General features: G+C 44.1%; 1 protein-coding gene across 2 annotated transcripts in view; it reads left to right on the top strand.

Moving 5' to 3' along the window:
• Window positions 1–16,997, top strand: part of RYK (receptor like tyrosine kinase) — a 906,407-nt gene that overhangs the window by 765,106 nt on the left and 124,304 nt on the right. The window lies entirely within an intron of this gene.

A 16,997-nucleotide genomic window follows, 5' to 3' on the forward strand; every position in this document is an offset into this window, starting at 1 on the left:
GACCGAAGGGGGCGTGTTGGAACATAAGGCATAACCAGAGGGTGCAGAATCGCTGGGCCTACACGGTGGAAGGATTTGTGCATGATGCACAGAGCTTTGAACTGCACTCTGGCAGCCATTGGGAGCCAATGAAGGTCCTTCAGAGCCTTCCTCGCCGACTGCCGACGGGACAGATTGAACAATAGGCGGGCCGCACTGTTTTGTGTGACCTGGAGCCTCTATATACAGAGGGATTATATGCTGTAAGTTTCTGTTTGCGTATGGTGCTTATGTGGGGAAGAGCCAAATCTTGAGTAGTTTTCTGAAGGTAAGGTGGTTGTTGGTGGACCTTATGTTGGGGGGTAAAGAGTTCCATAGTTTGGCTGCTTGAACAGAGAAGGAGGTGCCACCCATGGTTTTTTTCTTGTATGGTGGGATTTTGAGGCGAGATGCTCCTTTAGAGTGGAGGTTCCTTTGTTGAATGTGTTTGGTGATTTTATTCCTGATGAAGAGTGGTCCTCTTCCATGTATTGCTTTGAGGGTGATACAAAGCAGCTTGAACGTGGATCTTCTGGCAACCGGTAAAAATGCAGGGCTTTCAAGGCAGGGGAGATGTGGTTTCGCGGTTTGATATGCAAGAGTAGTCTGGCAGCCGAGTTCTGGAACCGCTGTAGTCTTTTCATGGTAGTTAAAGGTGATCCGTGGTAAATGTGAGAAGTTAGCCTGGCATATGATGTCCACTATTCTAGTGGGCACCTTGCACCAGTCTAAACGACCCTTATTGATGGTGGTTGTAAAGTCAACCTTATAGACAAGCTATGCTAGTGGCAGCATGTACCAGCAGTCTGAGGCTAAAACCTCAAAGCATGTGAAGCAAGCTGTTTTACCAATTATAATCCCTTGAGTACCAAATGAAAGGACACCACACAAGGTATATATCAAATATATATGTATTTATTTCTAACACAACCCCTCTGAACTCTTTGAGGTCAGAGATCGAAATACATCACAAGTTACTCATTAAGCATACTATAAGTTGCACAAATACAGTTCTGCCCTAGGGGCCTCACAAACCATATACTAAGTAAGTGGTATAAGAACCACTTCAGGAATAGGGAGTAGGCCTAGGGAATTGCTGGGCTACACTAGACAACCTAAGGTTAGAAAGTAGGAGACCCACGGAAGACGCATGCAGTGTCTAAACACAGTCGCAAGTTACCATTGACTTGCAATGGAGAACGTAGAAGTTATAAAGTTGCCGTTTTAATACACTTCCGGATGTACTACGGTAAAACCCCTTTAAACTAGGACACTTCGAGAGTCAACACCCACCGGAGCACCGGAGTACTCGAGTTACCTCACCCAGGGAAGCCGGGTGCATAGGTGTCTTTTCGTGTCGGGTTTTGTCAATGTTTTCTATGGAGATCTGCAAAGAAGTGCTGCAGGTGACCAGAGGAAAAGTGTCCGGGTGGATCCAAGGGTGGATCGGAGACGAGAAGAACCTGAAAGCAGAGGGGACAGAGTCTGGGTCACTAGCCAGTGACCAGGAAGGAACCAGGAAGGAACCAGGCGATGTCGAGTGATTTCAGGTGAAGATGCAAAGCTGGTCTCTGCAGCCAAGAGGACCAGGAGGCGTCTGACGACCAGGATCTGGATTCGAGCTGTCCCTCGAAGGATCTAGTTGATTGCGGTATCGGTATTCGGATTGGACCCAACAAGCCTTGGCACTTCAAGTCAGACCAGCAAGGTCTGGGGAGCTTCTCCTTTGCAGGGAAGCTAGAGCAAGCCTGGAGCAACCAGGTCAGCGGTGTAAATGTAAAGGTTCGTCTTCAGAGGGCTCACTAGCCAACTGGCTACCAACCGGGAAAACGCGTCGAGCTGAAATGCAGGAGCAGGCCCCACGCGGCACCCGTGGAGTGTGGAGGGCTGAGCTTTGGTGCAAATGGCACTCTGGGCTGGGGCTTCTCAAACCCCAATGCACAACTTCGAGGGTTCCTCGGTATTTGCACTGTTAGCAAAGTGCAGGATGTCCAGGGTGTCCTGTCCCACGTCTCTCGTGTCCGCCACGGGTCTCAGCTTTGCTGTAGATCAGAGTCGGAGAAGTCTGGAAGTCCAGTTCCTGAGTAGCTGAGTCTTCGGGTTCCAGCAGGAGCATCAACAAAGCAAACTGGCAAGTTACTGGTGGTGCCTGTTTGCACAGGGTGTTCACTCCTTGACTACAAGGTAGATTTCTTCAGTCTTCTAGTCGATATAGAACGTCGAAGGTCCAAGAGTTTGTGTCAAAGGTTCTTCCAGGATTAATCTAGTGTCTAGACACAGCCCCTATATTTATACTGATTTTAGGGGCTGGATTACCTGCTAGGTCCCTCCTAAGTGTGGCCCCTGAGAAGGGGGTGGTTACACCCCTTTCCCTTTGTCCAGTTTCGCGCCAGAGCGGGCTGGAGTGCCCCAGCAACTGGTTTGAACAGGGCTATGCATGGAGCACCTTGTGTGCCCCAGGCAGTGTCTGGAAAAGCATCTTTCCATTCAACCCGCCCTGCCCCAATACACTACAGGCTGTCTGGGGAGGTGCTAGCACCTCCCCTGACAGGAAACCTATTGTCCAGGCCTCCCTTGCCGGAGTTTCGTCCAGCAGCAGGAGGTCAGACTCGTGTCTGTGGCGGCAGCATCCATTGTGTGATGCTGAGGCTGTTTAACTTTAACCGGGTAAAGCAAGTACTACATGTCTTTTCCCTCTAGAAAAGTGGAATGCTACCCCGCCGCCAGAACTGGCGGGGGGGTAGTATTCCAAAGTGTTTGACACCTTACATGACATGTTTTGATAAAGCCAAACCAAAGTTAGCTTTAACCGCGAGGATTATAATGCTATACTTAAGAGTATATGGTATGGCTACATCATAGATCAGCTATAAGGAGATGGTTCCGAAAGCTGCAGAGAGGCTTAGCTCATGCTAGGGCACCCTCTCACATAAAACCAGCACTCTGCCTCCAGGATTGTTAAGGCCTGCCTTAGGAGTGACTTATAGGTTATTATGTGTCTATATATAAGGTAGATATAGATATACTATATCTAGGAAAGGGGTGATTACACCACCTTACCCAAGCTGAGTGATCAGCCTGTGGTGTCAGTTTAGATGGCCAGCCAGGGGTGGCATACAACATACTGCAGCCCCTGCTAGGCCTTGGATGCACCTATGCCCTGGGTACCTATGGTACACTATACAGGGGCTCACAAAGGTGACCCAATACCCAATCAAGTATGTACCTAAAGTACATCGAGTCCATTTTACAGAGAGAGCAGATAGCCTAGGGCCCTGAATAGCAGGATCCCAGGCCAACTAAGTCAAAAACCAGCTAAACACTATGCAAAAAGTTGGGGTAACCATATAGTCAGATATCCACCTTCCTACAGTAGAGGCTATTGGCGTAATAGAGTTTGGACAGAACAAGGGACATGGTAGCTTGGACCTTGTGTGGAAATCCCAAATGAGGGAAAATTAATCGCAGTGTTTATATAGTAGCAAAGCTTGATCTTGCTAGTTTATCCACTTGGGCATTCGACAGCTTGGAGTCCATGGTCATTCCGAGGTTTCTTACTCCCTTCGATACTTTAGGCAGTGATCCCATTTCATCAGGCCATGCGGCAAGCGGGTTGTAATGTTTCCAATCACCGCACGTGAGTATGTCAGTTTTCGAAGCATTCAATTTTAGATGGCTCTAAGTCATCCACTGATCCACAGATCTGAGACAGCTGAAAATTGGTGATTTCCAATGTTTTTGGGGCATTCCAGTTGAAGGAGTATTTGCGTGTCATCTGCATGGTTATAGCACATGAGGTGAAATTTATTGATTAGTACTGGTAATGACTTCATGTAGATGTTGAAAAACATGGCCGAGATGATAGAACCTCGAGGGACCCCTGCTTTTGTGGAGTACGGTTTGGACGTGAAAGGTGGGGGTATGGATGACATTAGTTCTGGTTCGAAGGTAGGACGCGATCCAGTCTAGAGCAGTTCCCTCTATGCCGGCTTCATAAAGTCTTTGTTTCAGAGTGTGATGGTCAACTGTGTCAAAGGCAGCTGAGAGGTCCAAGAGCAGTAGCGCAGCAACCCAGTTGCGGTCAACTGTATTCTTTAGGTCATCCCAGATAGCAAGGAGGGCAGATTCAGTGCCTCTTCCCGGACGGAATCCTGTTTGGTAGTCAAAGTATGTCATTCTCTTCAATTAATTGTAACATTTGGGTGAGCACTGCTCTTTCTATCAGTTTGCCGAGGAAAGGTCCATTTGTAATGGGTCTGTAGTTGTCAGGGTTCAGCGGATCCAAGTTTGTTTTCTTCAGTAAAGGGCATATGTATAACTTTGAGTTCTTCTGGAAATATTCAAGTAGTTGAGGAATCGTTGGTGATTCTTCTTACTGGAGTGGCAGCAGAGGTTGTTAAAAGAATTGTCTTAAAAGTTTGTGGCAGACAGGGGTCAGAAGGGCTGCCGGCAGGCCTGCTTGCTTTGACCAGGTCCATAAATTCATTGTGTGAGATGTGTTGGACGGAACGGAGAGGCTTGATTAGAGCATTCTTGGATTGTTGTTTCGTACAAGGGTTAGTGCTCGTGCTTTGTTTCTGTTTTAAGTACGACTCCAACATGTCTGCTTTATCCGTGTAATGATTTGCCAGTTTGTCTGTGAAATCTTGAGTAACAGGATGAGTTCCTTCTAGGCAAATTTGTTTGCGAAATTCATTGAGTATTTTATAGAATTCTTTATTTGCACATTTAGCGTTTTGAATTCTGTCTGAATAGTACCTTTTCTTAGCTTTTTTGATAGACTTGTATAATCTGTTAATTTTCTGTAGGTGAAGTTTGTCTTGTTTGGCATTTGTTTTGAGCCAGGTACGTTGCATCTTTCTAATTTGTTTTTTTATGTCTTTATTTCTATGTTTCTCTAAGGCGCTTTTTTTCTTTTGTTCTGTTGTGTGGTTTTGAGTGATATCAGGATGTCAAAAGCTTCCTGTAGCCACTCATATAGATTTTGAACAGAATTTATGGTTTCCAGATTTGTACTTGATGTTAGTTGTGTTTCCAAGTGTTCCAAATTGAGTTTGTTCCACGGCCGATTGGTGGATGTCTGGAAGGTAGCGTTGTTTTATGTTGTAAAGCAAGCAAGTGGTGGTCAGACCATGTGACTGGAGTTCTAGTTTGAAAGGTAACTAGTTCAGTATTAGCAAAAATGACATCTAGAATATGTCCAGTGGTATGTGTTGGATTGTGGACAATCTGATGCAGGTTCAATGCGTTTATGCTGGTGATTTTTTTTTTTATGGGTCATATTGGGTTTATCAAACCAAATGTTAAGGTCACCCAGAACGCATAGGTTGGAGTGTATTGTTATCAGGTTTAGGACTGTGTCCAGAAGTGCTTCTGGGAATGTTGCCTTGCTAGATGGAGGTCTGTAAAGGAGCAGGAAGTTACAGGAGGAAGACTGTGTAGGATTGCATCTTGTTAGAAGAGCCTCACAATTCTTTATGAAGATGCTGTCAATTTTAGTGATATGTATTGTTTGCCTGAATACAACAGCTAGACCACCTCCTTTTTTGGCTATACGATTTTGGGTGATTATTTGATAGCCTAGAGGAATGGCTTCATGCAGGACTGGAGCCATATCCTCTCCCAACCATGATTCCGTTATGAATAGTATGTCTGGTTTTGCATCGGTGAGAAGGTCGTAGATGTGATGCTTGTTTTTAGAGAGGGATCGAGCATTTATTAGTAAACAGTTTAGTGAGTGGCCTTTGGTGATAGTGGGACTTTGTTTTGTAAAAGAGTGATCAGTTTTGTGTGGGTTTGTAGCAGGTGTGTTTTTAGTGCTGGTATTAGCTGTATTATGATAGCAATCGTGTAGCTCTTCTGTATCGTGTTCCTCATCAAGCATGCCAAGAAGGCATTTTGATGGGTCTGCATGTCTATGAGTTGGAGATGGTGTTTGAGAGTGAGTTTGAGTGCTGTGTTGCTTTTGTGGTGTAACATTGGTGTGAAGTAGACATGGGGAAGCAAAGTTGTGAGGTGTGGCATGTTGCTTATATTTTTTTTGTGTTTAAGGTGGAAGGTGTATGAGTCAGGGGAGGTGGTGCAGCATGTGGGTCATGTGGTAATGTTCTAAATTGTCCAATGGATGAGAGACGGTTAGAAGAGAGGTGCTGTATTGCTATATCTGTGTTAGGTGTGGTGGAAGAGTGAAAGCTTGACACTGGAGTGTGTTCCTTTGTGTGGTTTGAAAGGTGGGTATATGTTTGTATTTTGTGATGGTAAGTATTATGAGGTGTTGCGCTTTGAAGCTCTTGTTGTGCTGGTGTGTGTGATATGTTTTGGTTTTGAGGAGTAGTGAAAAGGGGTGCTAATGTACATGTTTCATGCAATGGATTTGGTTGTATAGTATTGTTTGTAATAGGAGGTTGTGACATAGAGGGGGTGGTAATGTGTTTGAGTAGATTGTATGTTGTGAGTAGGAGGGAATGAAGTAGAGGTGAGGGTGTTTCTTATTCTGGTTTGTTGCAAGAGTTACAAAGTGTGGTGGTGTGCAGTGTGTGTGTAGTGAGTTAGTGTTATTATGGTAGAAGGGAGAGTAGGGTGTTTGTTGGACAACTGATGGAAGGAAGATTATATGTTTGTTAGTGATAAAATGTGGTCTGTTAGGCGTAATTACAGCAGGGAGAGTGTCTGAATGGGATGTAGTTATGTATGGCGTTGATTGGCGTTGTGTTAGAATGAGTGTATTGGTCAGTGGTGTAGGATAGAGTTGTGTACTGTTTGTAGGTGATGGTGGATATGTGTGGTAGTTGGGATAGTAATGTGTGTAGATGTGGTTTTGGATGGGTTTGTGGTGCATGCTGGTACATTAATCTGTGCATAGTGTTGGGCATGGTGTACATTTAGTGTGAGTGTATTGCTCTCTTTGTGGATGTCGATGGTGTGGGCTGGGTATTGCTAAATGAGAAAAGGGGCAGCATTTCTGGCCCTGGTCCCGACCAGTCTCGAACAGGCTCAAACAGGCAACTGCCCTTGTCCACTCAGCCCTTAGCTGAGACGCCCCAACCCAGGCCTTTCATAGCCCTAGTAATCAGGTGACCCCTTTAGACAATGGGAACCCTAGCCCTAACACTATCTAATCACAACACTAGCCCTAAAATGTAGAACCAATAGGAGACCAGGACCTTACAGCCAATCGTAGCCCTAATCCAAGCACCCAATCCGTTCAAAAACCCTGATCTCTACGTCCAATAAAGGCCCTAGCCCTACCAGTAGTCCCAACACAAGTCCAAGCAACCAATGGCACAGGTAGCCCTAGTCCCTACTTACAATAGACAACCTAACCCTACAACTAGTCCAGCAATCAATCACACCAGAATCCCTAGTCGCTACTTCCAATTAAAGGTCTAACCCTAGCCCTAGTCCCAACTCTACAATAATTGAATCACAGATCCAGAAACCAATAAGAAGCCTCAAATACCCAACCAATGAGGACATTAACCCTAATCCAATAGAAACACCAGATACAACCACCAATCAGTGTACACATGTACCAACCACTAGCAGACCATAATAATGTCCCAGACACCTCAGACAAGGTTTGCTGGCCAGGGAGTTGGAAGTGGCTTCTCCTGTTCAGAATCTCCTAGGAGACAGACAGGCTCAATCCACACTTTGGACTACTGCAGGTAAAGGCCTCACTAACTTGAAATCTAACAATACTGTTTGAATAAAACGTTACTCCCTCTGCTGGCCAAAAAACGAAGTGCACAGGCCCTAGTAAACACACTTTGAACAGCTCACAGAAGCACCCTCTGATGTAGAATATCCCTGTTGCAGGGGGAGGGTGGGGTGGAGGGGGCGCAGGGGGGCTGGTTTCACTGGCTTGTGAACGCAAAATGGTGGCCGGGGGTGCACTGTTTTAACATACAGGTCTTAGCACAGAGCAAAGGAGAAATTTGGAGGGAAAACAGAATTGTCACCAAGGAATGAGAGAGATAAACTACAGAGGTTGGACTTCAAATCCTACAATTCAACACATTAAATGGAAGCAATCATGGGCAGGGAAAACCACAAGTTTAAAACACAAAACAGGTGATAAAATATGCAATTACAGGCAGGTAAAAACTACAGTTTTAAACTGTAACAAGCACAGGCAAAGACAGTAATCACAGAAAGGGAAAATCGTTTTTTAAACATCTATACTAACGGGGTGGAGGCGGCTCGGTCTGGCTCAACTCTCGACGTCCCCAGATTTGATGACTCCCCCTTACCATTATTGGCTTATGCTGATGATGCAGTGTCACTAGCGAGGACAGTCGTAGCTCTTCAGAGTCTTTTAACTGCATATGCTGCCTTTATGGCCTTGCTGGACCTCTGCGTTAATGAAGGTAAATCTTTGTATCATTATGGCTGGAGCTACCCAAGGTGCAAAAGTGCCTCATTTTCATTTAGTAAATTGAAGTAATTGACTCCTTCGCATACCTGGGCGTTCTGTTCAACAGCAAACAAACTTGGTCGAAATTGGTGGCTGCCAAAGCCCTGGGCATGGAAAGAAGCCTGCCAGCTATAAGAGGCTTTATTAAGAAGCTGGGGGCCAGCCCAGTGGACACGGTTAAAACCATTTAGCTAGCCAAAACAAAGGCGGCTGTAACGTATGGGCTGGAGTCTGGGGGATGGCTCATATCGAGCAACTGCAGAGAATGGAAGACACCTTTAAATCTAGGGTCTCACTTCCACCTTCAGCATCTAATTTCATCCTACACCGTGAATTAGGACTCCCTTACTTGTCTAATTGCATTAGGCTGGCACTGATTCTACTGTGGCTCTCCATCTGGTGGAGGTCGACAGTTAATTTAACCCAACACATTATTGGCGATTGCCTCAGGTTGGAGGGTCGCAGTGGGATCGGTTGGCTCAGTTAAGTGGAAGCTGAGCTAAGAGCCATCGGGCAGGAGGAGCTGTTTAAAGACCCATCTTCCTGTAGGAACGTTTCTAAACAGAAATTGACTGATCTGTACATGCAGAGGGCTGCTTTTATTCGCAGTGGGAGGATTAGTCACCACCAGGCGCTTATCTCTTATGCCTTTGTTCCCCGTAGACCTGCGGGAGAGCATCACTATATCTGTCTCTCACATATTACTATGCCTCGACACAGATTTATTATGGTGTGTTTTCGTCTTAATTTTTCACCTGATGCTTGGGTTCCCAGAGAGGAAGTTCAAGCATGCTGACCTCATCCTGTGTCCGTGTGACAATGTCTCACCCCAAACTGAGTTACATTTGGTATTGTTTTGCAAATTTTACTACAGAGAGAGAGAAGCTTTTATTTTACCTATCTTAAGACTTCAAAACTTTGAACAATGCAGGGTGGCACTGTATTTTTTGAAGTCTTTACCTAATCCGTATATTTATTTTTCAGTAGCATCTTTTTTGTGAGCTTGCATGAGAAAAAGAAAGTCTATGGGTACACTAACTTGAATCGCTGTAAAAGTTACCCAAAATCATGATTGTAAATTATTTTATGGTTTTTAATGGCTTGATTTGACGAATTTGTTTTTTTGATCAGTTTTTAATAGATCGAATAAAGATTTTAAACAAAACTATAGAAAAAAGATTTAATGAAATACCATTACTGAGAAACCATTTCATATAAAAGGCTTAATGGAAATTGAAATGGTTGCAGTTCTTACTGTCAAACATTTTTGTCAACGTTAATTATTTTAATCTTTTGTCAGGGGACATTATTTCAGATTTTTATTTTTTACATTGCCAAACAATTACTTTGGATGCTTTTAATTTTCTGAACCCTCACATCCCTAAAGACCATCCATCTCTGCCCACTTAAAAATGCCGCCCCATGCATAAAAAAACCCATCCTTGACCCCTTACTACACAATCCCTGAACCTTAAAAGTTATTTTTAACCCTAAACTCCACCCAGCCCTAACCCCTAAAAACCCCTCACCACATTTAAACTTCACTCATCTTCGATAGTTAAACCCTAAAACCTCTCCACTCCTAAACGCCATGTAACTTTTAACCTAAAACCCCCTCACTACCCCTTGACTCGCTCAATTCTAAACCCTAAATAAAACCCTTCTACGTATAGACACCATCCGTCCCTGAGCCCTCAAAACAATGCACCACCCTTACACTTCACTCGTACCTGAACCATTAAAGTACTCATCACCCCCGAAGCCCACCTAAATCCCCTCTCCACCCCTAAACTCCTCCATCCAAGAGAATAACGTTCCGTCTCCTCACCCACGCACACAAGGCCCTCTACAAACTAGGACCCAAATGCCTCAACACACGACTGTCCTTCTACACACCGACCCGCCAACTAAGATCCTCCAATCAAGCCCTCGCCGCAGTTCCGCGCATCCACAGATCCACCATGGGAGGAAGATCCTTCTCCTACTTGGCGGCCAAGACCTGGAATTCTCTCCCCACTCACCTCCGCCTTACCCAGAACCACATTTCCTTCAGGAAGGAACTTAAAACCTGGCTATTCGATAAATAATGCACCCCCTCCCCCAAGCGCCTTGAGACCCTCTGGGTGAGTAGTGCGCTATACAAATTCCTGAACTTGAACTATCCCTCAACCCTACAAAAAGTATACATATAATCGTAACCTCTCTCTGAACCCTTAAAACCCCCACACCAGCCTTAAGCTTCACATATTTCTGAACTCTAAAATCCTTTCACCACCCCAAAACTCTACCTATTACTTAACTTTAAAAGCACTCACCAGTCCTAACTTCCACCCATTCCTGGAACCTAAAAAAACCTCCTTATGTTCCCTAAACATCACCCATCTCTGAACCCAAAAAAAAGAACTACCCCTATCTTCTCCCATGTTTGTGATTTTGGATGTTTCTTTAAAATTATTTTTCCTTTAAAATGTTTCCTTTCATTTTTTAATCCTAAAATTGTATTTCCTTAAAATTGTTTTCCATCATTTTGGTTTCCTCAGTTTTCGTTTTTACATTAATTCACATACATCACTGCTGCACATCCTTAAGATAAAATGCAACCAACAAAGTAGATGTGGCAGGCAATTATGGTGGTCCTGCACTTAGTCCAAAGGATCTTCCATGACTCTGGCATGTTGCCTGCATGCTCAACCTTTCCTGCCAAACATATCCAAAATCCCCTGGTAAGTCGAAGTCCAAGCAAAAACAGATTAAAGCGAAATAGGACTCTACTCCATCTTGCCACTCTAAACTAAAGAGAAGGCATGAGGCCTTCAAGATGTGAGTAATTCACCTTCAAGGTCTGTGGTAACAGAGATGTTTCCTTAGCTGATCCCAGTGTACCCTGAGTTTACCAGGCCCTCGGCAATGCTGCAGCAGATGAAAGCTTCCAAGAAGGCCAAACTGCAGATTTTTATACGCTTCTATTCCCTCTGCCACGCCTTTGGGACCCAAGGAACCCCGATGTCCCTAGTTGGACAGCTGCCAGTAGATCCTTCTTTGGTGCCGTCCGACCTCTTGGAACCCACTTCAGACCCTGTACAGGCTTCAACTATGTCTCCAAGACCTGCATTGGTCTCTTCCACGTCAACAAATGTCCCGGCACCGGAATATTGACCCAATTTGCATACCGATGTCTGACTGACTTAGGCTTGAACTCGACCAATGTCACTCCACAAGAGTACAAAACAGCAGCCGGTTGTCATGTACCCTGACTGTGAAGTGGGTACCTCGAACAGGGTGTACAAGCAAACAGAAGTTCAATTATCTTTTTCGCTCCAGTTCAGATATTGATTAGTTCAGACCTCAATCTGAAAACTGAATCACAATTTATTCCACACATTTGCTCTGGATAGGGAAGTCCAAAGATGATTGAGGCTTTTGGCATGTACCTGTGTTCTTCCGCCAATCTGGCATTGCAGTTGGTTAATGTTTGCTTACTGGGTATTTACACACACGCCCTGTGGTTCATGGCCAGAGAGATCTTGCCGGCAGTTCTGAAGGAACTTGGGGCCTCTTTCACTAAAATAATTAATGATCGACAAGACGCTGCCAAATATGTTGTCCTCGGTCTAGATATTTCTGATTTCTTGGGGAAGGCAATTGGAACCAGTGTTGTACTTCAGCATTCATTGATGCGCTTCACAGGATATTCTGGTGATGTCCAGGCTGCCTTCATGGATATTACTTTTCAGTGAGAACACAAACTGTTTGTTTGGAGCTCTTTAAGACAAGTGGAGTCACTGAGTGCCCCTTGATTCTGTTGACCTCTACCAAGCAGTTTCCACACCAATTCAGTAAGTTTACAGGGCTGTTGTATAGCTCGAGATAGTATCTCCAACTGGTACAGCAGTCACTACAGTTGTTTCATAGCCATGGATGTTGGTCTGACTGGCAGTGCGCGGGCCTGCAGGGGTATCGGTCCTTCCATTCCTCTTCTCCTGCTGCAACAGCCACCAAGTTTTCCCTTAGTGGTGATCCATCACGTCTGACAGATGGGTGTTATAAATCATTTGACATGGGAGTGCCCTGCCTTCTCGTTTTTCCCTGTCAAATGTTCCGCCTGATTCAGAGTGAATTTCACTAGCGTGAATTTCATTCCGCTGCTAGAGGTGCAAAACCCTTCAAGCATGCGATCAGGAGGGAACTGTACTTGGGAAGGAGAGAAAGTTATAAGTCTTGCCATTTACTTGTGCAGATGGAGGTCAGGAGTGGCTCAGGCCTTTTTTGGATCTTCAGACTTCAAATGCCTTCATGCAAAAGGACCAATTTGAAATGCTCACACTGGCTCAGATCTTGTCTGCTCTAGAACTCAGCATCCCAATGGTGTCCCTGGACTGCAGGATGCGTATGTTTATACACCCGTACTGCATACCTGCATACTGGTTCAAGCTAAACTTTGAGCATTTCAGTTTGCCGTGCTCCCTTCCTGCCTTACCAGTGCCTCTCTGGTGTTCACAAAAAATATGGTGGTGATTGCTGCCCACCTCAGGAAGTCGGGGTTGCCAGGTTTTCTCTGCCTTTGCAGAAAAGTGGAGGCAGCACCAGAGAAGAAGTCAAACTTCAGCCAGTATGGTCATTTCAAAGTCCTTTATTCGTCTTTGCATAACAACACAGAACAACAGCCAACGCGTTTCGTTCCTGTTAGAAATGAGGATCTCTGGTTGGCTAAGGCTTGCACCAAAGCCAGGCAGAGACCACCACTCTAGTCAGGGAAAGGGAGTTACACGCCAAAGATAACCCCTGCTCACCCCCTTGGTAGCTTGGCACAAGCAGTCAGGCTTATCCCAGTGGCCATGTGTAAAGCATTTGCCCAACACACACAGCAACAATATACCAGGCACACCACAAAAGGAACTCCACACAAGGTTATATAAAAATAGCCTTTGTATTATCATAAAACACATTAGATGGTATTCACATAATATACACTGTGCCAACTGGCACTGGGCAATATTTACAGAGGATTATTTACACATGACTGGGCCACTGTCAGAATTATCACTTAAAAGTAAAGTAATAACATATCATAAATGTAGATCACAACCAGTAATCACTGGCAGATACTATACTCTGCATCATCCTGTAACATGAATCATATTACGCACAGTTATCACATCAGGCGAGAAATATTCAGTGCCAACCTCCTAAGCCTAGTGTAATTACAAAAAAAGGTTGGTCGGCTGCATAACATTTCATAGCACAATTTCAACAATGAATGCTTAAAGTGGTACACAAGACTGAAGAAATTTATAAGACAGAATTTTAATTCAGCTGTCTGCAATGCTATCAATTACATTCACATATATTAGATTTCTCATTTCATCAAATGCAAAGTAATTACCTCCATAGTTCATACAGTAATTACTTAATCTAGTGCTCCGTGAGTGTCAAAGAAAGGGGTTTGAACAAGTAGGGTAGGGTGTGGTTGGAATAGGTAAGGGGACAAAGAAAAGGAATTGTGTCCTGTGAACAATTCTATATTAATCTAAGAACATTTCCAGTCTTAAATAGATCACAAGGTTCCCTGAATTAACATTACACGGGAGCCATCTATGGTTAATTGTATTTTGACGTGTATGTTGAAGAAGATACTGTCGACGTTTCGACCCCTGTGGTAAGGGCAGTTTATTCCTCAGTATAGGGTCTTCATCAGGACTAAAGGGGTTATGAGCACCTAAGGAGATAAATGTGGATATCACTCAGTTGCTTAATTATAAAGGGGGTCTATACATGGCCCAAAAACAAGTGTACCTACATACATTGTGGCGTTTGTGATGTCCCACTTCGGTTGGAAAATCGCGCCGTTAGGTTGATTCTGTGGGAGAAATATCCCATTAGGAAGGATATCGAAGGACAACCAATGATGGGTAAGAGTAAATGGGACTAGTGGCACTTACTTATGTTCTTCTACAAAAGCGAACTGTAGGTTTGTGTGGAGTCCCAGACGAGTTGAGGACTAGCGGCGTTGTGGTGATTCTGTGGGTAAAAGTCCCCCATTAGGAAGGATAGTGAAAATGTAAATGTAAAACACTATGTGGGACTGGGTGTCTATTCGGGCAAAAGCACTTACTTGATGTTCTCCTCCGAGGGGGAATTTCAGCTCGTGCCTGGTAACGATGTGGGTTAATGAAGGGTGTAGATCAATCACACCATCTGAAAAGTTAATTAAAGAAATGGTGGGGACCTTGCTACTCTGAATCATGTAGGCTACCCTAGTACCGATTAATTATAATGGTGACTTCTTAAGTAGACTCGGGCTCTGGGTGCCCACCCATTCATTTAAAACGGGATCGTCATGATATCTCGGTTGACCTTAGTGATGTAGGTAACGTACTTTCCAAGAGACATAATGGTTGTGAAATATTAAAAAGAAGTATTAAGAAGACACCCAATGGAGTTTGCGTGACCCGTAACCCTCTCGCCTGGCATCTCGCCTAATCCCGTGTCTGCCCCAGTTCTGTCAAAGTCAGTTCTGTCAAATACCCAGTCTGTGGACCGCGGTCCCGGGGCTCACATACCTGTGTCCCAGCCGGAATGAATCCAATGCGGAATACATCGGAACAGTGGTGTTCCGTGTGGATATGCTCCGTGAGGGGGCGTGTCTGTAGGGGCGGGCCAATCTTGCCACGCGGTGCTGCAGCTAGCTGCTCATTGAGTGAGACGGACTCAACAGCGCATGCGTGTATCACGAAACACTGTCATTGAGGGGTCAGGAGTCGATCAAGAGTGTAGAGAAACGACTTGGTATATAGTGTTACACAAGAACATTTAGTCATTGATAAATACCTGACCCACGGCAAGGTATACTCTATAAACATGATGTTGTGGATATTGAATTGACAATGGATCAACATATTATCGCAATGATTCTTCAGCATAGAACATGATTGGTATATAGTGTTACACGAGAACATTAGTCATTGATGAATACCTGACCCACGGCATGGTATACTCTATAAACATGATGATGTGTATATTGAATTGACATTGGATCAACATATTATCGCAACGATTATTCAGCATAGAACATGATTCAATATATTCAGAAATACTTTATAAACATTTGTCTTCGGTACATATATTACTCCGTAAACATCCACCTTCACTACACATTGAAACATGTGACGCTGTGATAGTCTAACTATAGATAGCTTGTGGACAAGATTATATGATTACCAGTCCAACAGGGGTAAGACGTTAGACCTACCAACTGTGAGTAAATATATTCAACATACTTCGTAAACATCAATTAGAGGTTAGATGTTAAATCTACCGACTGTGAGTAAACATAGAACATGGTTCAATATATTCATCATACTTCGTAAACATTTACCTTCAACAGATATATTACTCTATAAACCCACACATTCAATACACATTAGGACATGTGGGGCTATGATACTATGCCTATAGAAAGCATTATATGATTACCAGCCAATTAGGGTTCAGATGTTAGACCTGCCAACTGTGAGTAAGTAGTGTCAAGTTCATTAAGACCATTGTCCACAGTGTCCAATACATGCATCCATTTACATTCTCTCAGATTGAGTAGCGTATTCAGATCCCCACCCCGTGGTCCAATCACAATCTTCTCAACCACTAGCCATTTGAGTGATTCTGGAGTGTGGGCTTTGGACACAAAATGCTCCACCAAAGGGGAGCCGGGTGTTTTACATCTTATACGACTACAATGCTGTAAGATCCGTTGCTTTACATGTTGTTTTGTCTGTCCAATGTATACCAAGTCGCAAGGACATACTATGGCATAAATTACATCACTCGTGTTACAGTTCGTCAAGGATTTGAGAATAACCTTATGGTTCCGATGGGTCCACACCTTGGTCTCTAGGGTTAATGGACAAGCTTTACATTTAGTACATTTGTAATGCCCCACCGCTTGGGGAAGGTTCCAGATGCTTTGTAAAGTAGGTGGTGCTGGAGTTTCTAAAAGTGAACACACTACTCTATCCCTGATATTCTTCGCTTTTTTAAAAGCATGCATCGGAGCTTCTTTACAGTCAATGACATCTGACACCAGGTTCCAGTGCTTATTCACTGCCTTCTTGATCAGATTGCTTTTTGTACAGAATGTAGTAACACAAACCATCCTATCCGGGTTGGCAGAGCGTTCTCTCGGTTTATGGAGATCTTCTCGTAGATTAAACCATGCCCTCTTTCTGGCCCTTGTCACCAGTCTCCTAGGGTATACCCTCTCCATGAGTCGGCTGATCAAAAGATCAGACTCCTTGAAATAGTCCTCTTTGAGTAAACAATTTCTCCTGACCCGGAGAAATTGGCCAAATGGTAGGTTGTCACGTAAGCTCCTTGTATGATGACTTAAGTACCGTAGCAAGCTATTCCTTTCCGTGGATTTACGGAACAGGGTGGTGTACAAATGGCCATTTTGAGCTTTTATGCTGATGTCTAAAAAGTCAATCGTCAATAGTGCTGAAATCAACACAAGACAACTATAAAATCAAATGCACACAAAGATATACAAAGATATACTAGACCAGCATCA

Source organism: Lissotriton vulgaris, chromosome 11, assembly GCF_964263255.1.
Source record: "Lissotriton vulgaris chromosome 11, aLisVul1.2, whole genome shotgun sequence".
In the NCBI taxonomy this organism is placed as follows: Eukaryota; Metazoa; Chordata; class Amphibia; order Caudata; family Salamandridae; genus Lissotriton; species Lissotriton vulgaris.